This window comes from Ascaphus truei, chromosome 3 (assembly GCF_040206685.1).
Source record: "Ascaphus truei isolate aAscTru1 chromosome 3, aAscTru1.hap1, whole genome shotgun sequence".
In the NCBI taxonomy this organism is placed as follows: Eukaryota; Metazoa; Chordata; class Amphibia; order Anura; family Ascaphidae; genus Ascaphus; species Ascaphus truei.
In genome coordinates this window covers 155,131,200-155,156,809 of record NC_134485.1, presented here as the reverse complement: position 1 = coordinate 155,156,809, position 25,610 = coordinate 155,131,200, and positions in this window count along the sequence as shown.

The window sequence follows — 25,610 nt, the reverse complement described above, 5'->3', positions numbered from 1 at the left end:
GAGATAGAAGAGAACAGAGAAAGGTGGCTTAGGGAAACCATCGAGATGTACCTGGTCAGTAAAGGGAATGAAGTTACTGGAAGGAGGGCAGAGGACAGAATAGATCACCTGATGCGAGTGTGGAGTATAGGGAGGAATATACACAAACACAGGGTGACCTATAGGCCCGAGAGGGGACTGCCTAGGCACTATCATGTCACGGTCCTGGACATGGGTGGTAGAGAGGTTAGAAAACCTGACCGAGTCACTATTATTAGGGGGTAATAAGGCATTTTTGCGGGCTCGTGGCTGCTGGTCGGGGCGGGCTTGGCGAGATGTCACTGTGGTCATTTTTTTTCTATAATGTACAATCTGTGATGTTAACAATAATGTGTTATGTTTTACAGTGCTTCCTGGAAGAAGGTATTTAAATTTAGGTCCCAGCGAGGACGATGGGATTCACCAGGGGGAGAATGTAGCGGTCATGTAAAATGGCTACAGTCATCTCTCCTGCTGACAGTAAGGCCTGGTAAGTTGTGGGCATCCAAGCAGTAATTATGGAGGTTTGCCCTCACACCCTGGTGAGGTGCCCTGTGTATGGATGGGAGTGGTCACATGCTCTGACTCCATGGTTAGTGATGTCAGAGGTGTGTCAGTTTCCAGAGTGTACATAAGGCACAGCACTGTGTCTAAAAGTTAGTTCTGAGTTCTGCGTAGTTCTGAGAAGAGTAGAGTTATGTTATAGTAGCTGAGTAAGAAGACTGTGTCCAGGGACCTGGCACAGGGTAAAGACATCCCGGCTGGGATAGGGAATCCCTATTAAAGGAGAATTACACCTTTCAAAGGGAAGCACTGAATGATTATGAGTGGCTAGAGAAACTACTGCGAGGGGCAGCTAGCCCACCTCAAGCAATAAACATGCTCTTAATTACAAACCCTCTCGTGTACATGTGTGGAGTGATTGTGCAGAGAGGAGCACCACAGAGGAGTTCCTCGCCAGGACTATCCCCAAGTGACCGAAGGGACCCTGATGAGGTGGAGGCGCTGCACTGGAACTAGGTAGGACTCAGCACACTACCTCAGCTGCCTGTCTGGACGGGTTCTCCCCACACACCATCATGCGGGAGACTCAGGAGTCCTGTTACCAACAGGTGCACCACCAGACACTATCACACTGTAATGGGGACCGGTTAGACCACAGGGGCCAATGTGAGATTGGGTGGGTCAGGCCGGTGCACAAAAACCGTTACATATATATGTAAATGCACAAATATGTTATTCAAATTGCCAACAATTACACATTGTCTAGTTGCTGTAGTGCAGAACACCAGTTCTCAACACACACAACAGGTCAGGTTTTCAGGATATCCCAGCTTCACCACAGGTGGCAGTATCAGTGGTGATTGAGGCACCTGTGCTGAAGCAGGGATATCCTGAAAACCTGACCTGTTGGGTGTGTTCAGGAGTGCTGTTCACCACACATGTATGTTGTTGGTCGCGTCCACCTGTGACGTCACTCCGTCATCATGTCACAATGGTGACTCAAATATGACATTATTCATGTATTCTAGTATATGATGAAAAACCCTCTCAGTCGCGTGACCAAACACATTCTTACAATATGTGAAATTACAGAACAATAGCATAATCAAACGTTGGGACTTAGAAAAGTTTAATTATTAACATGCATAAGTTTAGTTGTGAGCGTGCACATAGTTAACCGTTATGGTATTTGGCCAGAGATAGTGCGAGCTTGTGACGTGAGGGGGCGTGTTCACATGTTAACGGGGCGTGTCAAATGATAACTGTATACTCAAACACATAACAAGACAGGGGGGACACAAATGTGTGTGTCACATGCGCGTGTAGGGGGGTGGTTGCTTGGTTGTTTAGTGCGTGGTAAGTGAGACATGCAGTACAGTATGTGAGTGACATAGGATATGGCGATGTGAGGGGGCGTCATCATGGCTGTCCGTTGCCGTGCCCATTACATGACGCGACACAGTCGCATTTACTGTGATAGATGCCGCTGGGGGCGTGCACACGCATCTGTAGAACTAACACACTAACCATCACAGCGCACGGCTCAGCGTGTGCTGTGCTATGAAGGGCCGCCCCCCCAGTCCGCACGGTTAAAGTCCATACCTTGTCGCGCACCTTTCAACAGCGGTGAGCGGCAGCTTTTCTGGGAGCCAGGGGAATGTAACGTTCACATCTGCGAAGGAGGCGTGTCCACGGTACCGGCGACGCTTCAGCCAATAAGGGCAAAACAGAAGCGGAACGTCATGGCCACGCCCCCGAAAACTAACTGCAACACCCCCTCCCATCATACACCTTCCCTCTCCACCCAGACCGCGCATTGCGGTGTACCGCTGTGCACGCGCCGCCCCCCCACCGGAGGCGCGTGTGTCAGTAAAGACTGGGGACTCAGGCTTGTAAAAAAAGTTTTACAACACTCGCAATTAACCGCTGTGCATGCACATTGCGTTGCGCTATTCAGACGCACACCGCAGCCAGCGCCATGCACGCAAACATAACTTTGTACAGTAATAAAATTAGAAAAATTTGCTACTAACTTGTAACACAGCTGCCATGTAATATGTGCACGTACACATGTACATGTCCATAAGTCACTGGTGCCATGTGTAACAAAGCCCTATGCACACACATGCGAGCACTATGCAACTCCCTGTGACCGCATCATAACAGTACTTGTAATGGAACAATATGTGTACCTTATGTGTGAACATGGACACTGATGACCATGATATAACAACATAATAAAGATTGATAATCAAATTTACTACATTCTGTTGTTTCTATTTCAGAAAAATGATTATTACATGGACTCACAATCAATGCATGTTCCACGGAAGACAAACAGATTTTGCTACATTTTGACTTGCCACATTCTTGAAGAATGGTCCTATCTTTCCAAGCAATGATGCTTATGCTATTGTGAACCTTGTTTGTGCTTGGAGTAATTGTAACATCATGCAATTATGATAATATTTTTTGTTACATGTACTTGGTCCTAACATTAATTATATTTAGAATGTCAACACATATAAATGTGTCATTATGTTTTTATATGTTTCAGTACACTTATGTAAACGACATGTATTAGCAATCATTACATGACGTATAGTTGTTTTGTAACTTGCAACTATAACATTACATATAAGTAATCATGACTCTATTGTGTTTGTAAAATTATGTTTCAACTTTAATATATAACATAAGGACACCAGTACCTTGTATCGTGCATATTGGAGTACTACATAAATGTAATTCTAATTATGCTATACTATTAGCAAATATTGAACATTACACATGACACAATGTAAAATTTCACATATGATATTATACAACACACATTACGTATTATGTTACACTATTTTAACATAAAACAAAAATTACATAGTCATAATATACATACCTTATCAAGATGTGGTTCAAGAAAAAACACAGATGTGTAATGTGAGGAGGACGATAAGAAGCACTAGTCTAAGATTAAACAAAAATTGTCACATTATTACAACACACTTTAATGGCAGAATGTAATCAAATCACGACATATGATGTTGGTTACCTGAGAAATAGGTGTCGATCACATTCTGACGTGTTTCAACACCACTGGCTGTCTGCTCATTGTCACCTGCAGCTATTAGGGGGTGTTGTTCGTCAATCCCGTCACCAATGTCGCCTTCTAGGTTATGACTTAATGCAATATTGTGCAGAATGCTGCAACAAATGACAATGTCAGAAACCTTCTCAGGCTTATACTTTAATGCGCCGCCAGTTTTATCTAAACACCTGAACCTACTTTTCAAAAGTCCAAATGTACGCTCGATAACTGACCGAGTGGATATGTGCGCAACATTATATCTGTCCTCTGCAGGGGATTGCGGATTAGCCAATGGTGTCAAAAGCCACGGTCGGATACCGTACCCTGAGTCACCTAAAAGACAACGTACAAATTAATATAGAGAGTAAACATTTTCTTAATGTTGTCACATAGTTATTAAGGTCCATGAGTTATATTTTAGTCGCCTACAATTAAACAATTTAACTTCTCTATGTCACATGTGTGACATGATATGTAATCATGGACATATATCATCTTCACACAAAGCATTTTGAGACCTATAATAAGTAGTTACACAATCATAAGTAGTATATATAACATTTGCTTTGACTATATAACTAAAACTATGCTTGCAGAATGCGACATCATATATTTAGTACAACACATGTATTCATGACCACTTTTGCTGTACTGTTATTGTGGGTGTGGTTGTAGGTGTCCATATTATCACATATATATAGCATGCTTTATTATGCGAATGACACAATTAAAACAGGACAATCATTATGTGCTATGTAAGTTACCATTACCCGAAACAAATGTTGTCACATTGAAGTATTATAAACGTAAGCAATAAAAATTGATGACATATGTATGTTAGCAATTAACAATATGTACTCACCCACCAGCCAACCATGCCCATAAAGCCCATTTTCAAAAGCATGGAAAACTGATGAGTTCCTAAGGATAGATGAATCATGGCTGGAACCACAGAATCTAGCTACAACATTCATTATCTTCATCGTTGCATCGCATACCACCTGCACATTCAGGGAATGGTAGTGTTTTCTATTACGGTATGCATGCTCACTCTGACTAGGTGGGATCAAGGCAACATGTGTGCAATCGATGGCACCCATCACACATGGCATCCCTGCTATGTTATAGAAGCCATTTCTGACATCCAGCCACTGTGTCTGGTCACTAGGAAAATGAATATAATTCCTAACGCGTCTAGTCAGTGCACATAGAAACTGGCTAAAGGCCCGCGAGAATGATGACTGCGAGACCCCGCCCACTATGCCCACAGTTGTTTGAAAAGACGCAGAAGCCAAAAAATGTAATGAGCACAGCATTTTAACAAGACCAGGGACTGCACGATCTCTGCTTGTTACACTATCCAAATCTGGTCTTAGTTCTTCGTAAAGAGCTAAGATTGCTGCTGAACTCAATCTATAACGACTTCTTATCTCCTCCTCACTCAGCCCATCTAAAAGTGTCCTTTCACGGTACACACGTGGACGGACTAACAACACCTGTCTCCTGTGTCTTCCCCTCCTATCCCTCTCCTGTCCCTCTCCTATCACCATCACATCCTGTCTATTTTGAGGCTCCTGTCTATTTTCAGCATCCTGCAAAAGAACCATCCGCCTTCTCAACTGCAAATGTCTGCTTAGCATATCCATGATGACGTCACAAGGATGGTTGATTGTTCCTCCTTTAAATACATATGTGATTAGGTCTGGTGTCAGATGTCAATTAACATGTTGAGTACATATAATTTCATTAGCAAAACTAATTAGTGTTGTAAAACAATGAGTAACTGTTCATATGCACAGTAAAACATGCCAGTAATTTAATGATCCATGTGTGCTAATGATTACTCCAAATGTTTAACTACAACCATACAACATAATCCAAATCCATTCAATTGCTATGTACACAAGTGTGTGCAATGAAATGTTTTAGAATCATTTATAGACATATATGCCATCACATAGCACGATTAGGGTGTTTTCTACCAATCATTTGAAACATGAACACACCTGATTGTGGTTCACATATGATCAAGTGAAATAACAACAAGAAGATTAACATATCCATATTTCATATGTCCATTTTATGGTGTGTGAAAAACTCTAGGAACATGCAAGTGTAGCAGTACATTGTGTAATATGTACAAAATCATGAAATTTCATTGTGTGAACAACATTGGTAACACGATTGTTTAAGTACAAAACAGAGTTTCATTAAACATAAAACATGACAATATAAAAAACATGCATAATGTGTGAGTTCACACATGATGTTGACATTAAAACATCATGAAATACATGGAAACACTCAGTCATATGTACTTGCTATGACTACAATGTATTTGATGTATGTTAAGTATATAAACAACAATTGTAACACATGAGGCATCTTTTATGAAGTGTTCCTTTAATACAGTAGCCAAAAATTTAACATGAATAACAAATTGATGTATTCTTCCATTATTCATAGTATAATTTTACTTTGTAAAAAATACATTGTAACCGTTAAAGGTTACACTATTCTGACCATTACATGAAGTACTTACTGTCAATAATCATGTTTTTATAACACAGCACAATAAGAAATACAAAGTAATATGTGTTAGCCACATTGAAATCATGCAAACATAATATATATAAAGAAGCATTTTTTTTCTAAGTGCCCATCCGCTGCTCATCCGCTGCCTCTGAGCAGCAACTTGCCATCTTTTTCTTGCGTGGCTGATCCGCCAGCGAAACGGGATTCTCGCCAGGCGAATACCTCCGCTAAGCTACTCGCCTCTACTAGAATACAGGGTGGCTGAAAAAGTTGGATTTTTAGGCGGAAAGTGCCTTCTCGCCCCGCCACCGGCGGAAACAATAAAACCGCCAGCCAAACTGGCGGATTTATGGAATCACACCAATTTCTGGCCCCTTTCTGAATACAGATAGGCTTTTTTGGCAGAAAAGTGGCGAGAAGTGCCTTTCCGCCGCTTACTGCATGAACCCCTAAGTCTGTCTCCTTTGAACCGGTGACAGCTATTAGCCTCCCTTCTACGGCCCCTCAGGCTATCACTTCAGAGTTCAGCTTATCTTCCCCTGATCCCTTACTACGCTCTGAGTCCCCCCTTACGGCTTCTAGAGTCTCCCCAGCACTTCCTGTGTTAACCCTTGGCTTCTCTCTGACTCCTGAGGTAGAGCCTGACTGCCTGCTCTCTACCTCTGCGGTAGTCTGTGTGATGCCTATCACCTTTACTAAAATTCCTGTTTTGCAAGGTATTTCTCCTATTAAGTCTGTGATACCTGCAATTCCTTTAATTGGTTTCAAGACCCCTGTCACTGAGTCTCCCATGGAGTCTGATGCCCTCACTAGAGATTCTCAGGGATCCAATTCTGAAACAAGCACAATGTTCTCTGATTTTATTACAGTAGCTAGTTCAGTTCCTGCTTGTTCTCAATCACCCACTTCAGTGACAAGCAAGATGTCCCTTGTTTCTATTGGAAACTCTACCCCAGTTTCTTTCACGGATCATGCCACAGCCTCCGGGATGATTAAAAATGACTTTAAGTCTGGGATGTCCACTCCTTTAATAATACTGTTTCACGCTGATTCACCCACAGTATTTGTGGTATCCATTACTGACTGCATGTCTACTTCCATGAACTCAGGGGTAACGCATTTGGAACTTTCAGTAATACCCACTGTGTCCCTTTTTCGAAAAACCCCATCTTTAAGATGGACTTATATTTCCCTGTGTCTTCCACAATTCTTGGGGTACTTACTATTGACTGTCCTGTCGCAAAACTAGGGTTACCTCTCAGGAAGGTGCCTGGAGCTACCGATGTTAAGAACCCTATGTTTAAAACAGTAATATTTCGTATTGCTTCTCCCACAGTATCATGCGAGACCTGGCTACCTGGGACCTCCACTCCTAAGCTAAGCTCTAGTTCTCTGTTTTCTTTCTCTGTGTTGGAGGTACCCAGCTTTAACCCCAAGACTTTTATTCCTAAGGCTGATGCACCGCTTACCCGCCTTCCTGTTTTTTTGGATAAGATCTGTTTTCTCACCTTTCAAACAGACTCCTTACTCGCAGGTCTCTGTGCGGTGCCTAAAGTGCCCTTTCTGGATGGCATTTGGCCTCTCTTTAAAACGAAGACACCCTTACTGGACCTCGTCGCTTTACCTGAAGCGTCCGTCCCTGTTCTCTATGGGTCCACTATGGGTATAGACATGCTGTTCCTTACTGTCTGCTTGATGCTTACTATGCCTTTCGCCAAGGCCACAATTTCGGATTTGATTCTCTCTAAAGATCACAGACCAAAGGAGGCAGACCCTTCTTCAACTGCCAGTACCACGACCAAGAATTGCGTATACACTGCTACAGACTCTCTCGAATTGCTTGGGATAGCAACCCTGCTTTGTATCAAAAGTACCGCATCAATAGTTTGCAGTGAACCCTCCCGCCCCATTCCCTCGCTAATCACCACCCGGAATTCCTTGGAAGCTAAAGACTCTCGCAACTTCTTTCATGCTGTTTCCACCAAAGCCTTTGCCTTCTCTGAAGGTCCCTCTGCCATTTATGTCCGATAATCAGTGTCCTGTGTCCCATACTCTTGGACTATTACTATGCACCGGACACCTGGCTGCTGCCATTCTGATGTCCTTTGCGGCACTCGCCAATGTACACCTGGATTTTGGACCTAATTCTCGCCTGAGACACTTCAGGAACAACTCAATGTCTCCCAGACCTATGAATAGTCCTGTCCACCCAGGCTTCTGGGGGTACTGTAAGGAATCCCAACAAACCGTGGGCTTTCAACGCCATCTCTCGCCTAAGGAGGTTTAGGAACAACTCCATGTCCCCCAGATCTGTGAGTGACATTGTTCATCCGGAGGTCTCACCTGAAGGGGGGGAGGGGGTACTGTAAGGAATCCACTCCTGGCTTTGATTATATCCTTGTAGACCCCTGCAGTTGCAAAAGCTTCCTCTGGCAATCAATGGTACATGTGCTGCCTTTCATTGCAGCTTCTGCCCTGTGCTCCATCATTGGAGGAATGCTCACACACCCTTCCCCTGTGATTGGATCTCCGCCCTTTATATGTTGGGCTTTGGCTCTGAATCAGAGCCAAGCATAAATCCTTCTCTGGACGTTACTGTCTCTGCCACAAGCCGCCCAGGCCTGTCTCCTTGTGTACTAACCTCTCTAGTTCTCATCTCTAGTTCCTGAGTTCCTGAGGCCTGCTGCTAGTCTTCATGCAGGGGCCTGTGTTTCCTGAGTATCCTGAGGCCTGCTACTAGTCTTCACGTAGAGGCCTGTGTTTCCTGTTTCCTGAGGTCTGCTGCTTGTTCCATGCAGAGGCCTGTTACTGACTCCTGTGCTGAAGCGTTGTTTAGCCAGCACTGGTAGCTGTTGCATTCTCCCCTTCATTACCCTTCCTTTCCAGAGGCCTCCTGCTAATCTCCATGCAGATGCCTGCTTCGGACTTCTGTGCTGAAGCGTTGGTTTCCCCGACGCTGCCCCGCGGTGTCCTTCGGCCAGCCTGCTGCCTCCCCCTGCTGAGACCGGCGTCATGGGCCGAGCTCGCTCCTCACGCAGAGGCCACTCCCACGCTCCTAAGCTGAAGCGGGGAACTCCTGACTACCTGTTGCCGAACTCCTGCTTGAATAACGACGATGCTGCCTTCTCCAATCCTGACCCTGCTACGTATGACTACGAACTGCGCACTCCGGATCAGTCTGCGCGGACTAAGGTCGGTGATTATATAACCCCACCTCAGCCCCACGGTCCGGTCCCGGTTTGTGGCGAGCACAATCGTAACATCAATATAGCGTTTGTAAAATGCTATATTGTGCCTAAAAGGGTTATTATCTCCAAACACGTGGAAGGCCTCCCACCAACCCATGAAAAGGTTGGCATAGGATGGGGCGAATGATGTCCCCATGGCAGTCCCACGTGTTTGGAGATAAAATTGCTGATTGAATGTGAAATAGTTATGTGTGAGTGAAAAATGGATACTATCCAAAATGAAAACAATATGTGCAGGGGATAATTTGGATTGTGATTCAAGAAAAAACCTGGTGGCTGTGATGCCGTGCTCGTGATGTATGATGTTATAAAGAGAGGCTACATCAAGAGTGACCCATAAATAAGATGTATGGCAAGTGAAAGATGCAGGGAGTGATAAAATGTGTTTTGTGTCCATAACATAAGAAGGTAAATTGTGCACTAGTGGTTGAAGGAAATGGTCAATATATTGTGAGAGGTGTTCACCCAGGGAGGCAATGCTAGAAATGATGGGTCTATCTGGGGGTGCAGTGAGTGTCTTGTGAATTTTGGGCAAGTGGTGAAAGATGGGTATGATGGGGTCTGGAGTGGTGAGGAAGTCCCTTTCGGCAGAGGTTAAAACGTGTACCATTTCTCCCTCGACCAAAGTTCACCAAATTCTCGTTGAAAAGGTGGGGTCGCATGCCAGGGTACTATAAGCTTCCATGTCCCCCAGTTGTCTTAATGCCTCAGAAATGTAAAACTCTCTATCCAGGACGACCGTAGCACTCCCCTAGTCTGCCTTTTTGATGACAATCTGACTGTTTGATGACAATGTGTTAATGGCCTCTCTCTGTGAGACAGTAATGTTATCATGTTTGTATCCATGAAAATCTACATCTCTCACTCTGATGTCTCTAGCCAAAAATGACAGATCATGTTCAACCGCCTTTTGAAAGGTATCAATAAATTGTCCCTTCATATATGAGGGATTGAACTTAGATTTAGTTTTGAAACCTGAGTCTTGTCTTCCTAGAAATTCGGAAGGATCATAGGCCGTACTGATATTTTCATTTAAAAGATCAGTTAAATCTTGCTGAAAATACATGTCCCTGAAATCTAAGGAAAGAGACTGAGTATGGTTAATATCAAACAGGGGGGCGGTAACATTGTTGGCAGATTGTACACTCTTAGTGGAGAAAAAACGTTTAAGGGTTAATTTGCGTATAAAACAATACATGTCCACCATCGTAGAAAATAAATTGAATCATGTGTTGGGGGCAAACGAAAGTCCCAGATGTAACACAGATTGCTCTGCAGCAGTGAGTTCATATTTTGAGATGTTAATCACATTACAGTTTCCCTTCTCTAGATCTTTAATCTTTTTGCTGGCATTCCACCGTGCACTTTTCCTTTTACTTCTTCTTGTCTTCTCCCGTTTTTGGAGCTTTATAGCCTTCTGCTCTACTGGGATTTGTCATGACAATTGAAGTTACATTTTCTTCTCCAGAGGATGGACAAAAGTCACTTTCTGAAAGAGTAAAGGAAACTGCATGTGCTGTATGATCACTGTCTGAGGCTCCCGATTGGGTCCTGTCTTTAGATGTTTTGAGGATAGATTTATTTGAACTGGCTTTTTTTACATTATAATTCTTAGATTTATTGAAATTGCCTTTGGTCTTAGATGTTGCTTTTTGCCAAACATAAACTTGTTTAGCCTCGTAATCTGCTTTATCACGTTCAAATTTAGTCTGCTTCATGATAGTTATGATTTTCTCTTGCTTCTTGATTTTATTGGCTAGATTGGCATCTAAATCTTTAAAGCTATCAATGTGTGAAAAAGCCTTGAGTTTTGTCTTTAAATCATTCATTTGTTTGGCCACATATTTCTTTTCCAACAGTTTATGCTGGATAATGAGGTCCATAAGTTTAAATGAACATTCATCCAAAATCATGCACCATTTACGTTCAAAATCATCTTTGTCAAACCCAAATGATGGTGCTTTAGTTAGGCGTAACCCTCTTGGTATATGCCTGACTCTATTGCCCTTGCTATCAAATCTATCATTAATAAACATTGGGGTACCTTGACACTTGATCCCCTGTTATCTAAAATTGTCAGTACAGGTCCACGAGTTGTGTTCCGCAAGGCTCCCACATTGGGTAACAAACTGTCCCCCAGTGTGCTTAAACCCATTCAGTCCGCTAGGTCGTTCTTTCCCAAACTAATTGGCTCATATAAATGTGGGAGATGCAAAATTTGTCCGAACATGCTGCAAGCTACCCATTTCTCCAATTCAGATGGGACACGCAGATTTAAGATACAATCTTTTATCTCATGTCGATCTGATTATGTGATCTATATATTGACTTGCCATTGTACTAAACCAGGGGTGGGGAACGTCAGGCCCGAGGGCCATATAAGGTCCCGAAATCATTTGGTCTGGCCCTGCTAAGGCAACTGCTATACCCGGGGTCACGCTATTTTTTTTTAAAATGGCCGCCACGCGCCCGATTGGGAGGAGGTGGTGTGAGGCGCCGGCAGCCCTACACGATCCCCAGCAGCCACTGTACTAGCCCCAGCAGCCACCGTACAAGCCCCAGCAGCCACCGTACTTCCCCCCACACTTACCCCAGCAGCCGCCCTACACGATCCCCCCAGCAGCAGCAACTACCAGAGGTAGGGGGGGGGGATCTGTGTGCCGCATGCCTGCTGTGTGTCTGCCTGTGTGCCTGTCTGTGTCTGTATGGCCTGCGAACGATGTTATAAATATCCAAATGGCCCTTGGCAGAAAAAAGGTTCCCTACCCCTGTACTAAACAGTACGTCGGCCTAACAAGTCGTATGCTCAAGATTAGGATCTTAGAGCATCTTAGATTGATCCGTAATCACGACATGTTACATCCTGTGTCCAGACATCTCAATTCATGTCCATTGGCTGTACAGGGTCATTCCAGTGTGTGGCAATAGAACAAATTGCTTTACCCATACGGGGTGGAGATAGGATTAAAATCCTCCACCAAAGAGAAGCACACAGGATCTTTACTCTTAATACGTTGCAGCCCAATGGACTGAATGTAGATTGGGATCTAAGATGTTTTTTATGATTGCATTTTTTCCAAGTTCATTTATATACTGTATATTTATACATATCACACTGTTTATTATGTTGTGAATACTTCTGCCCTCCTTGTCCCCTTCCATCCTTTTCTCTTTCTCTCCTTTTCTTCTTTGTCTTCTTCCTCCCCTTCCCCCCTCCCCATTCTTCCCCTTTCTTTCCCTTCCCCCCTCTTTCCTCCTCCTTTTCCACTTCGCTCCTTCCCCTTTTCCTTTCACTAGGGATTCGTGATCCATTAGAAGTCTTTTGTAAAAGAGTACCATACAATTTTAAGAGTACAATTATTCAAAAACTATGTTTCATGGGACCCAATTAATGTTGCAACATTCATTAACTCTTTATATGTTTTTTATTCTTATTTGTGTTTTCAGCAATCAGTACTATTCAGAGATTTCTTACATCTGTTCCTTGAATGTAATATAGGAAAAATAGAATATTACTTGTCATGTGTGGCAGGACGGCCTGTAGCCGAGGTCAGGGAACAGTCCACACGTGTAGTTTCAGGATAATGAAAACGTTCAGCGGCTTTATTTCTCCATAACATAACATAACATGTGGGTACACTGTCCCTTCAAACCAAAACAAAACCTGCTCCACATTGGGAGATATGACTAACACACCAGGCCTATCTAGCAGGCTGGCTGGCTAGACCATAACCAAACCATAAGTGTACTTTAAGCAGTCAGGAAAACAAAAGAACAATCCTTACTTTGGTTGAAGTAGTGACTTTGGTGAAATCCCTCTGGCTAACAGCTCACATACTGTAGCAGTGTGCTCTGGTCTAAGGCAGGCAGCTACTGACAGTAACAAGATCCTTTTCTACCTTGCTGGCCATCAGGTGTCAGCTTACCTCCTGATTTAACCTTGTCAGTTAACCTGGATGCAGCACTCAGACATATGTTTCCAAGGCATAACTGATAGGGGTTGACTTCGCCCTGTCACATCATGTTCAACTCATGTGGTCATAATATGTCAATTAAATGATCACTGAGACAGACTTGTCTTCTCTAGAGGTTCACAGCTGAAATAGTTTTAATTAAGTCCCTGTTCGCGGGGTTTGTACTTAAAATATTAGGCTTGCAGCGCACTCTCCTCACTCCTAGACGAAGCGCCAGCAGAGCGTGAAACGCGTAGAGGAGGCTGTGGTGCAGCCTGATTTTTTACCTGTGTGTGTTCAATAAAGCTACTGTATACAAATGCAAAAATGGGGTGTGGGAAAGGGGAAGGGAAAGGAGGTGGGTGGTGGACTGGGCGCTCCCGAATGGTAAACCAATAATGTTGATAAAATACAACTAAAATACACAAATCTATCTCACACCAATTGTGATTAAAATAACAATAAAAGTGTAAAAATAGGCAGCTCAACTTCCTCTGATGGGACAGTTCCAGATCCCCGGATGGTGAACTTGTATTGCTTGCAGATGAGGAGGAGCGCAGGAAAGTGTGATGATATATGAAAGATAAAGATATCATATACTGCTGCGGCCAAGTTTATTCGAGCATTTGCCCGTTCTTGGCCGCAGCAGTAGCCTGGCGCGCGCCCGAGTGTGACGGGCGCGCGCCGAAGCAGCGGAAGAGCGCCCTCCAATCGGGGTGCTCTCCCTACCGCTACCGGGTCCGCCGGGTCCCCCGGAACCCCCTGCCGCCGTCCCGCAGATCGCGGGACACCAGGGCTCCCTCGGGGAGCCCTGGACGCGCGTGCAGGGGGCGCAGGCTTCCGAAGACGCGTGACCGCGCGTCTATGATGCGCGGCACGCCGAGGGGCAGCCACAAGCAAGCCGGGAAATATCCCGGCTTGCGGTACCGGCCACACTTTAATAAAGTGTGTCGGTAGTGTATAGTGCAGATTGTAAAACACTGCAGTTATGGATTAATTCAGTAGAAATCGGGTGGGGGAGAGAACCGTAGATTGTTCTTTGGTGCAGTTACAGGCAGCTTCACAGCGTCTTAGAATCTCTCACTGTGATTCCCGCATCCGTCGCCGTCGCGTCACTTCCGGTGTTGCGTCACGGCTAAGGGCGGAAGTTCCCACTGGACGAGATCTCTGCCTGAATTTGCCAGTCCTTCCGAACAGGTTCCCTCACTTCAAACTCTACTCGTTTCGCCAGATGGGAACTTCCGCCCTTAGCCGTGACGCAACACCGGAAGTGACGCGACGGCGACGGATGCGGGAATCACAGTGAGAGATTCTAAGACGCTGTGAAGCTGCCTGTAACTGCACCAAAGAACAATCTACGGTTCTCTCCCCCACCCGATTTCACTTGGCAAATGTGAGTGTGTTATACTCTTGCTAATTGTTTAATATACTGATTTGAAATAGTATGCACTATTGTGGCTTCTCTTTATTTGCTATACCTGTGCACTGAGGGACATCCTGGCAATTACTGTCTAAAGGGCTCCAGTCAGAGAGAGAAGGATCTCTGACATGTGAAATTATCTACAACTTTTGTGAGTTCTATTCTACTGAATTAATCCATAACTGCAGTGTTTTACAATCTGCACTATATATGATATCTTTATCTTTCATATATCATCACACTTTCCTGCGCTCCTCCTCATCTGCAAGCAATACTGTATACAAAGCCTGGATCTGACATCATTTGGCTGTCTGCTGTCACACCGGATTCTCCCCTTTATCCCTCTATCCAGACCAGTAACGCGATGCGGCTGCGGTGACGGATGTAGTGGTAATATAATACATGGAGTAGTTGTTACCGGCACTATTATAGTTAATGACGTCCCGATCCTTATAAATCTGACAGTACCACTACTAGTGTGGAACCAACAGTTTCTGGGATAAAGCACTGGTATGTTTGATCACCTTAGCCGTTTCGGGTAATCACAAGGGATATTGTGCTTACCCTACTTAGGCTACGCATGTATCCAGACTAGGACATCAGAATAGATGCTTCCTAACATCCGACTATATGGGCTATATTTGGTAGTAGGAACGTTTGAGATAACATACTGTGCATTTATATTCTATTCCAAATACCACAGTCAATCAAAGTATGATCATCATATGAGCCACAGCTAGAATCAGCTAAGTTGTGTAGCATCTATCAATACACTGTATTGCCCCCATTTAGCACCTCACTAGTTATATTACCACTAGAATCTAATATACTGGGTAAGACAGGATCTGCTCGAACACTCACACTTTACCAATCTGAATAGCCGTATCGACTTTATGGTCTGTACTTGTATCTTCAGGATTCTGCCTATTATAGCAATATGAACGCAACACTGTGATGCTCATTTGTTCTCTGTATTACATTGACATTTATCTCATGGGATTCTAATGTCTTCGTACGGTCTAGTAGAGATACTGGGTTAACCGCTATCAGGCTATCCCTCTATACAGACCAGTAACGTGATTCGGCTGCTGTGACGGCTGCAGTGGTAATAAAACACATGGAGTACTTATTAACGGCACTATTACAGTTAATGATGTTGTGATCCTCATAATTTTACAAAACTACTACTAGTGACTAAAGTTGATGTATTTATGATCATCATATTGGTCACAGCTAGGATCAGCTAAGTTGTGAATCATCTATTAATACACTTTACGGCCGCCATTGAGCACCTTATTGGTTACTGTAAGAGACGTGTTCAGAGGTACATATAATGGAGACCAATTGGGATGAAATTATATCTTGGCTTTATTGAGCCTGTTCCTTAATGCAGGCAAAATATACAAAAACACAAAATAACAAACACCTAGCCCTAACGTGTAAGGGCTAACTTACTTCCCCAGTCCCTTTCTCCAAGGCTGGAGGGATAATCCCATTACCACCCTATTCCCCAAAGTCTCAAGAGATACCTTAAAGCAGGTGGCCCTTCATGTCAGTCTCTGGTAGGTTCCTGGGTCCCCTGTAACCAGGAATATGTCTCTGGGTGTCTTGATCTCTGCAAAGCCTTTCTGTTCAAGACCTCTGTGTGCAGGCTTCACTGCTTTCCTCTTGTCAGCACCCTTGTGTGCTGAGGAAAATCTCCTTCCTGTTTCTGGGAACAGGCTTTTTCACAGGGCTGTGATTAGGCAGGTGGAGTAGTTGATTGCAGGTGTGCAGGTGTGCAGGTGTGCAATCAACCAGCACACTGCTGGATTAGAGGCAAGCCTGTTAACAGGAATAAGTCCCTGTTACAGTTATATTACCCCTAGGAGCTAATATACTTGGTAAGGCAGGATCGGCTACAATACTTACACTTGCTAATCCGAATAGCCGTATCGAATTCACCTGTATCTTCAGGTTTTTGTCTGCTACAATCTACTGAGATTTGTCATACTCTCTCTGCCAAGTATTATTTTAAATTCGCTTCTTCGTTTAGGCATCAGATGAGTCCATCACCTATTAATTATTGAGACTCACACTTTTTTTTGCGTCCAACCTTTATTTTATCCTTTGAGCACAGCTCACCATTAAATTGAATTTTAATAATTACATCATATCTCCGGGCATTTCTAATCCCCCCTACACACCACCCTCCCTTCCCATTATCATTCCTACTTACTGGTAGTTCACGATATACATACCTTGATAGAGTGCTCTCAATATTGGGGTTCTTTCTCTTCTTTGTAAAATACCCCTATCTACCCCAGAGTGTAGCACCAATCAGGTTCAATTAGTCCTCCTTTGAGCAGTTGCGACGGTTGTTCCCCTCCTGATTCCCATGATAGTTTGTTATGTTCTATATCGCATAGAGAATAGAATTGTGTGATACATATTGTGGTAGACACCGCTAGGCGCCTATTTCTCATTGGTATACTTATACATGGACTGTGTCACTGTGGACAAGTATTACAGCATTCCGGACTCTTATGGACTTACACATAAACGTTTTTGATAGAGTCTACATATGATTCTGAGCACCATCTTCCACAGAATTATATTAATTCTGGATGATACATCATCTGTCGTATCTGGAGTGGTTGTCTGTCAACATTTAAATGATGCTTTGTACGATGAGACGGCATGTTGAATTGTGGCCGGGGGGCGCTGATGGAGAAGACAGACATTTAGTTCTGCTCCCGGTACACTTAGATTGTTTCCATCTGTTAGGGTGCAAGCTCAAGGGTGAATATTATGCGGACAGGTGCCTGCCCATAGAATGCTCAGTTTCAGGTTCTAACTTTGAAACTTTTAGCACTTACCTGGAGTGGGTGGTGTGACAAAGGGTGCAGGTGGAAGGGGTCTTGCAACAGACAACTTATTATTTGTGTGTCTGGTTTACGATCCAGGTGGTTAAGAGAATTCTTGGATATATATGCGAATTTGGGGTGCCATTGGTAGCTGAAAAAAACGGAAAGGCCGTCCTCACTGTTGAGTTTCCTGGGTATAGATTAGGCCTGATGGCAATGGAGTATAGACTCCATCTTGAGAGCTTTGCTGTCTAAAATTGCCTGAAAAACTCGACACTGCGGCAGTTCCAGTCCCTGTTGGGTCACCTTGTTTTTTTTAAGGCTCTCGTGATGCCAATTGGTAGGGTATTTTTGCAGTGTTTGATAGCATCCACTACAGGACTGAAGCGTCCTCATCATTTATTAGGATAACTGCAGGAGTTTGGATTAAATTGGGAGTATGGGAAGATTTCCTGGGTTCATATAATGGGAGGACAATGGGGAGGGCCCATGCTTTGGATGATAAAGCGCTTCATTCATTTATTGGTCAGTTGGTTTTGGGGCATATTTTCAGAATTTCTGGAGTGCAGGGGTGAGACCAACGTTGGTGGGCAGTCTTATTAAAAAAATGTGACTCTTTTGGAGCGGTTTTCCTTCATAGTGGCAGTGGAGCTGTGCGGGAATTGTTTGGCCAGCAGGGAGGTCAGATTTTGAGGGTATCGTGGAGGCTGTAAATGGTTTAGTGGCGAAGTTCCTCTCAGTTTTTGTGCTTTTGAGGGCATTTGTTTTGAGTTGTTTGGCAGGAAACATTTATTTCAGGGTAAGCCTGTTCAGGGGGTAACTAGTAGGATCACGGACTCCTTTTCTCACTTACAGTTTGTAGAGCTTTGAGGCCTAGTGCCAGATCAGTGCGGTCAGTGTTACTTTCTGAAGCTGTGGGATGGGAGAGTAGACCGGTGATGGATGAGATTTGTCATACTCTCTCTGCCAAGTATTATTTTAAATTCGCTTCTTCGTTTAGGCATCAGATGAGTCCATCACCTATTAATTATTGAGACTCACACTTTTTTTTGCGTCCAACCTTTATTTTATCCTTTGAGCACAGCTCACCATTAAATTGAATTTTAATAATTACATCATATCTCCGGGCATTTCTAATCCCCCCTACACACCACCCTCCCTTCCCATTATCATTCCTACTTACTGGTAGTTCACGATATACATACCTTGATAGAGTGCTCTCAATATTGGGGTTCTTTCTCTTCTTTGTAAAATACCCCTATCTACCCCAGAGTGTAGCACCAATCAGGTTCAATTAGTCCTCCTTTGAGCAGTTGCGACGGTTGTTCCCCTCCTGATTCCCATGATAGTTTGTTATGTTCTATATCGCATAGAGAATAGAATTGTGTGATACATATTGTGGTAGACACCGCTAGGCGCCTATTTCTCATTGGTATACTTATACATGGACTGTGTCACTGTGGACAAGTATTACAGCATTCCGGACTCTTATGGACTTACACATAAACGTTTTTGATAGAGTCTACATATGATTCTGAGCACCATCTTCCACAGAATTATATTAATTCTGGATGATACATCATCTGTCGTATCTGGAGTGGTTGTCTGTCAACATTTAAATGATGCTTTGTACGATGAGACGGCATGTTGAATTGTGGCCGGGGGGCGCTGATGGAGAAGACAGACATTTAGTTCTGCTCCCGGTACACTTAGATTGTTTCCATCTGTTAGGGTGCAAGCTCAAGGGTGAATATTATGCGGACAGGTGCCTGCCCATAGAATGCTCAGTTTCAGGTTCTAACTTTGAAACTTTTAGCACTTACCTGGAGTGGGTGGTGTGACAAAGGGTGCAGGTGGAAGGGGTCTTGCAACAGACAACTTATTATTTGTGTGTCTGGTTTACGATCCAGGTGGTTAAGAGAATTCTTGGATATATATGCGAATTTGGGGTGCCATTGGTAGCTGAAAAAAACGGAAAGGCCGTCCTCACTGTTGAGTTTCCTGGGTATAGATTAGGCCTGATGGCAATGGAGTATAGACTCCATCTTGAGAGCTTTGCTGTCTAAAATTGCCTGAAAAACTCGACACTGCGGCAGTTCCAGTCCCTGTTGGGTCACCTTGTTTTTTTTAAGGCTCTCGTGATGCCAATTGGTAGGGTATTTTTGCAGTGTTTGATAGCATCCACTACAGGACTGAAGCGTCCTCATCATTTATTAGGATAACTGCAGGAGTTTGGATTAAATTGGGAGTATGGGAAGATTTCCTGGGTTCATATAATGGGAGGACAATGGGGAGGGCCCATGCTTTGGATGATAAAGCGCTTCATTCATTTATTGGTCAGTTGGTTTTGGGGCATATTTTCAGAATTTCTGGAGTGCAGGGGTGAGACCAACGTTGGTGGGCAGTCTTATTAAAAAAATGTGACTCTTTTGGAGCGGTTTTCCTTCATAGTGGCAGTGGAGCTGTGCGGGAATTGTTTGGCCAGCAGGGAGGTCAGATTTTGAGGGTATCGTGGAGGCTGTAAATGGTTTAGTGGCGAAGTTCCTCTCAGTTTTTGTGCTTTTGAGGGCATTTGTTTTGAGTTGTTTGGCAGGAAACATTTATTTCAGGGTAAGCCTGTTCAGGGGGTAACTAGTAGGATCACGGACTCCTTTTCTCACTTACAGTTTGTAGAGCTTTGAGGCCTAGTGCCAGATCAGTGCGGTCAGTGTTACTTTCTGAAGCTGTGGGATGGGAGAGTAGACCGGTGATGGACCTTGTGCGCACTTCCATCACTCCTTGTACGTATGTGTCTGCATGGAGGGAGTATGAAGGTCTGTCGCAGGAGTGGGGTAAGAAGTTGTATAGGGTGGGAACAGCCATGTGTTGTGTTAAAATGAAAGGACAGGTTTGGCAGGTGGCTTAAATGCATTGGAAGGCAAGTGCACAGCCAAAGTGCAGGAAAAACAAAAATCCAGGAAAAACAAATTTCAGGGCAACTCCAAATTGCATAAAAAAATGTGTGTTTATTACACAGTCAGCTCACAATGGTAATGTAAGAAACGCACCTACTGATGTAGTGGCCGTTATTCGAACACTTCACGCGTCATGTACAGTACATTGGAATCCCGATTTGAAACCGCGGGATGAATTCCAGGGCAGAAAGTGGGGGGGCAAAGGGCAGGGGGGGCAAAGGGCAGGGAGGGGGGGACTCAATCCCCCCCCCACACACACAATCCCCCCCCACACACACAATCCCCCCCCCCCCCACACGATCCCCCCCCTCACACACAATCACACAATCCCCACACTCAATCCCCCCCACACACACACACACAATCCCCCCCCACACACAATCCCCCCACACACACACACTTCCCCCCCCCACACACACACTCAATCTCCCCCACCCCCCACACACACACACTCAATCCCACCCACCCCCCCCCACACACACACTCAATCCCACCCACCCCCCACACACACACACTCAATCACTCCCCCCCCCCCACCACCACCACCAATACACATACACACACACTTAATCAGTCCACAATTTCACCTGGGGGGGCGACATGCTCCGATCCCCCAACCTCCCATGCTGCTGAAAACGGGAAGCAGACAGGAAGAGAAGGAGGGCTTGTCTGTGTGCAGAGAGAAGCCCCGCCCCCTCTGCAAGACACAGACATAGAAGCAGCAGCACGGATCTTCTGGCCCCGCCCCCTCTGCAAGACACAGACATAGAAGCAGCAGCACGGATCTTCTGGCCCCGCCCCCTCTGCAAGACACAGACATAGAAGCAGCAGCACGGATCTTCTGGCCCCGCCCCCTCTGCAAGACACAGACATAGAAGCAGCAGCACGGAGCGCCCGTGCACAGCTCTGGCCGCCCCCAGGTTTCCCTGCAAGCTGCTCGCGCCCCCCCTACATAATCGTGCGCCTCCTCTACCTAGTGTGTGTGTGTGTGTGTTTGGCCTGTCACTCCGCCTCAGGCCAATGAGAGGTGTGCGGGGGCGGGCGGCCCAAGGGACCAATGAGATTTCCCCTAGGGACACCGGACATCCAGACAGGCATACAGTGCTTTCACTAATATAGTATAAGATAACACTCTGTAATACAACTGAGTATATATAACGTCCTAATATCTATATAGGTGTGCATCACTGGATCTCTGGCAAGATATGAGAAGTGAATCTCCTGATGGTGCTTCTAAATCCAGGATTGTGCAATGTTGGCCATAATGCCTGGGAGTCCGGGGTATATTAATTGTATAAATGTATGAATGTGTGACAGGGTATATGGCTCACCATATGAAGCCTAACATGGACAGAGTAAACATAACCACTTTTAAAAGCGAAACCACATGGAAGCCCTTATATAAAGAAACTCCCAGTGCAATCACTATGTGGATAATCATATCCTGTATCATAGGCTGGAGCCCTGCACATACCCTATAGTCACAGTAGCTATAGAAAAATAGTAAGTCACTCACTTATTAACCCCTTCTGCTCCATGACTGCGTGCATCCGTTCCGTTTTGTAGATGAAGTCTGTGTAGAAAGATGGTGGAGCACTGCAAAGAATTAGGGCTGGAGGCAGATCCATGAAAAGTAAAAATGCTTTATTCCAGATGCATGGTAGCAACAGCTACATTAAAAAGGGTCCTCTAACGCGTTTCACGCTATGATAGCGCTTTATCAATAGAAGCAGCAGCACGGAGCGCCCGTGCACAGCTCTGGCCGCCCCCAGGTTTCCCTGCAAGCTGCTCGCGCCCCCCCTACATAATCGTGCGCCTCCTCTACCTAGTGTGTGTGTGTGTGTGTGTGTGTGTGTTTGGCCTGTCACTCCGCCTCAGGCCAATGAGAGGTGTGCGAGGGCGGGCGGCCCAAGGGACCAATGAGATTTCCCCTAGGGACACCGGACATCCAGACAGGCATACAGTGCTTTCACTAATATAGTATAAGATAACACTCTGTAATACAACTGAGTATATATAACGTCCTAATATCTATATAGGTGTGCATCACTGGATCTCTGTTTACATATATATGAGAGCTAATTAAAGGCTAGAAACACCCTTTCTAAAAGGGCTCCAATATAGCATCTGGTTCAACATTGTGTGCTGATTCACGACATAGACATGGGCAGCTGTCTCTGATACATTACTAGCCCTCTCTGCAGCTTTTTCATTGTATACTTACAGCTCTGGATATTTGGATATTACTAATTAAATAGTTTGATCTATAACACTTACCTGAACATACATCAATATCCATAATAGCCACATCAATATGGGGATTTTTAATACTGCATCTGTGTTATTAAGGTCAATTGAGACGTAATAAAATTGTATTATTTTTTACTTCTGCGGTGATTCTGACAGTACTATCTGCTGGACAATCCTTTATGTCCATTAATACATTACATATGATTAGAGTGCTGTATATAGAGGGTTGCCTTTCTGATCAAAATCTCTTTTTTTGATCAACACTGTTAATAGTATGGGAACAGCCATGTGTTGTGTTAAAATGAAAGGACAGGTTTGGCAGGTGGCTTAGTTGAAAGGAAAATGGACAGAGTGTCATTCTTTGAGGTTGCTGGGTTTGGAGGATGCGTCAAAAGCCTTGATCAAAGCAGTAGGATTTCAATTTTACCACGGCGGAGCAGCATATCTTCCTTAAGCACAAGCGCTTGGAAGTTTTACACTTCTTATCTGGTTGATCAACTGTTTTATTAATTGTTTCATATTCATTGTCATAAATTGTTTTATTTAATAAATGCTCTCAATTTGTACACCATAGCATGTCCCTGGGTAATACACTATTGCAGTGTTTTTTGCCTTTTTTTGTCTTCCTTTTCTGAGGTTTTCAGCTCAAAGAAAAAAACTGTTGCACAAGAATCCACATCCACTCTTTCCTCAGTGCCATAGGAGGTTTATCCACACAGACTTCATATCTGGTTGGGAGATACCAGATCAACCTTTCAGGCAGCTCAAGGACTACCTTACCAACTCTGTATCACAGGTTATATTGTATCACTGTATATTGTTTGCACTAGCGCTATTCACACTTATTTTTTCACCACAAAAGCCTTGATCGTTCAAAGGGCTGTGGTGAGGTGCAGCATGGTGGCATTCTAGAGACCATCTAAGATTGATAACAAAGCACCAGGCTCCCATAATTGGGACAAAACCACACTGTGGTAAACTTTGTGTTTTAACAAAGCAAACAGACAGCAGACTTATGCTAAGCAAGAAGGATCTGTTGGCATTTCCTGCTGCTCTTCAGCCAAGCCCCTATGTGGAATACGCAACCTTGATCAATGCAGGTTGAGCTTCTTTAACTGAGCCCTTCTAGGCAACCATGAAAGCAGGGTGGCATTCCCTGCTGCTCTTTAGCTGAGCCCCTCTGGAAACGAAGCAGCCTGGCTCCCTACAGGCTGAGCTCCAGTGGCTGAGCCCATCTGAGGACTCAGCAGCCTGTCTCCTTGCAGAAAGAGTAGCGATCCATGCTACTTCCCTTGTGTTAGGACCAGTATGTCAGGCCAGAGTTTGCACTCATGTTAAGCTTCCATTTTGTATGGTCATAACTAGTTAAGTTTCTGTAGTCAGCCTTTTTGCTGAAATATAATTCATAAATGCACTCAGTTTCTCTGCTAAATTGTATTTTCTTTCTTCCTGGTCAGAATATTACTAGATACTTTTGTGAGGTCAATTTCCTGGTGTTTTAGTAGAATATAATAGAATGGTTCTCTGCAAGAAGCAAGGTAGTGAAATAAAGTTGCTAAGACTCAAGGTCTCTTTTGATAACAGACAATGAATAAGCTATGTATTTAGACAATTGCTTGTATTGAAAATAAACACGTCTCAAAAGTCACGCCACTAATATGTCCTGCCCCTAAATCACGCCTCTAATCAAAGCTACGCCCAAGACACACCTAGTATACGCCCAGGACACGCCTGTGTTACGCCTCTAACCAATATCTTTTTTTATTCTGTATAAAAACCATTACCCTATGAGTAATAAATTGAGACAAAGGATTTGAAACCTGGCGTGCGTTACGTTTCATTTTGTTCGTCTCCCAGGCCTGATAAGGTTCATCAAAGATCGAAGATAACAGTTGCAGGGCGTGAAAGCTTCCTGGGAAGTCTGCTGCAAACAGGTGCAGATAGTGTATCCGGTCACAAGGCTTCAGTGTACCTGGCAGAGGAAAGGTTCCTCTCGGTTCTGAAGCGTGGGTGAAGGAATAACGGATTTTCCTTTCACCTTGCTTGGTTAGTAAATCAGCAAATGACTGCTTACAGTCTCCGCATTGCAAGCAGCAGGGCCGCCAACAGAAATCTTGGGGCCCAGGACAAGTGTAAGGAGGGGGGTGGGGGAGGGGGGGGTAAGGTATGGGCCTAGGAATATAAGGGGATATAAGACTAGGAGAAAAGAGGAAATTACCTTGAGGGTGGAGCCTGGTGGTTCAAGGCAGGATCTGCAATGGCCAGCAGAGGGACCTTCAAATGGTTTGCAGGGGCTTGCGGTGGCCCTTGGAGTTCAAGGGGCTGCTGATAGCCCATGGATGGACATTCAGACAGCCCAGGAGGCCTTGGAGGGGCTGCTAAGGGCCCATGGGGGGCCTACAGCTGGCCCTGGAAGGGTGCTGGTGGCCCAAGGCCTTCAGGTGGCCACAGGGGCCTTGAAAGAACTGCTGATGGCCCTAAAGGGGGTCCCACCACAAGCCCACAGAGGGGCCTGCAGAGGATGCAGGTAGGTCCAGAGTGGAGATTGGGGGAAAAGAAGGGTAGAGAAGTTGAAACACACACACACACACACACACACACACACACACACACACACACACAGTTTAATCCTGTATAAGCGACTACACAGCCAGGAAGATTCAAACACATTTTTCCTGCCTGTGTAGTTGCTTATTTCAGCTAGGCCCCACCCATGACGAAGGCCGATTTGGTCTCCTATCCAGGGCTACAATTAAGCTTGTCTCAGTGGCTTTTTTACTGACACATGGACCGGCAG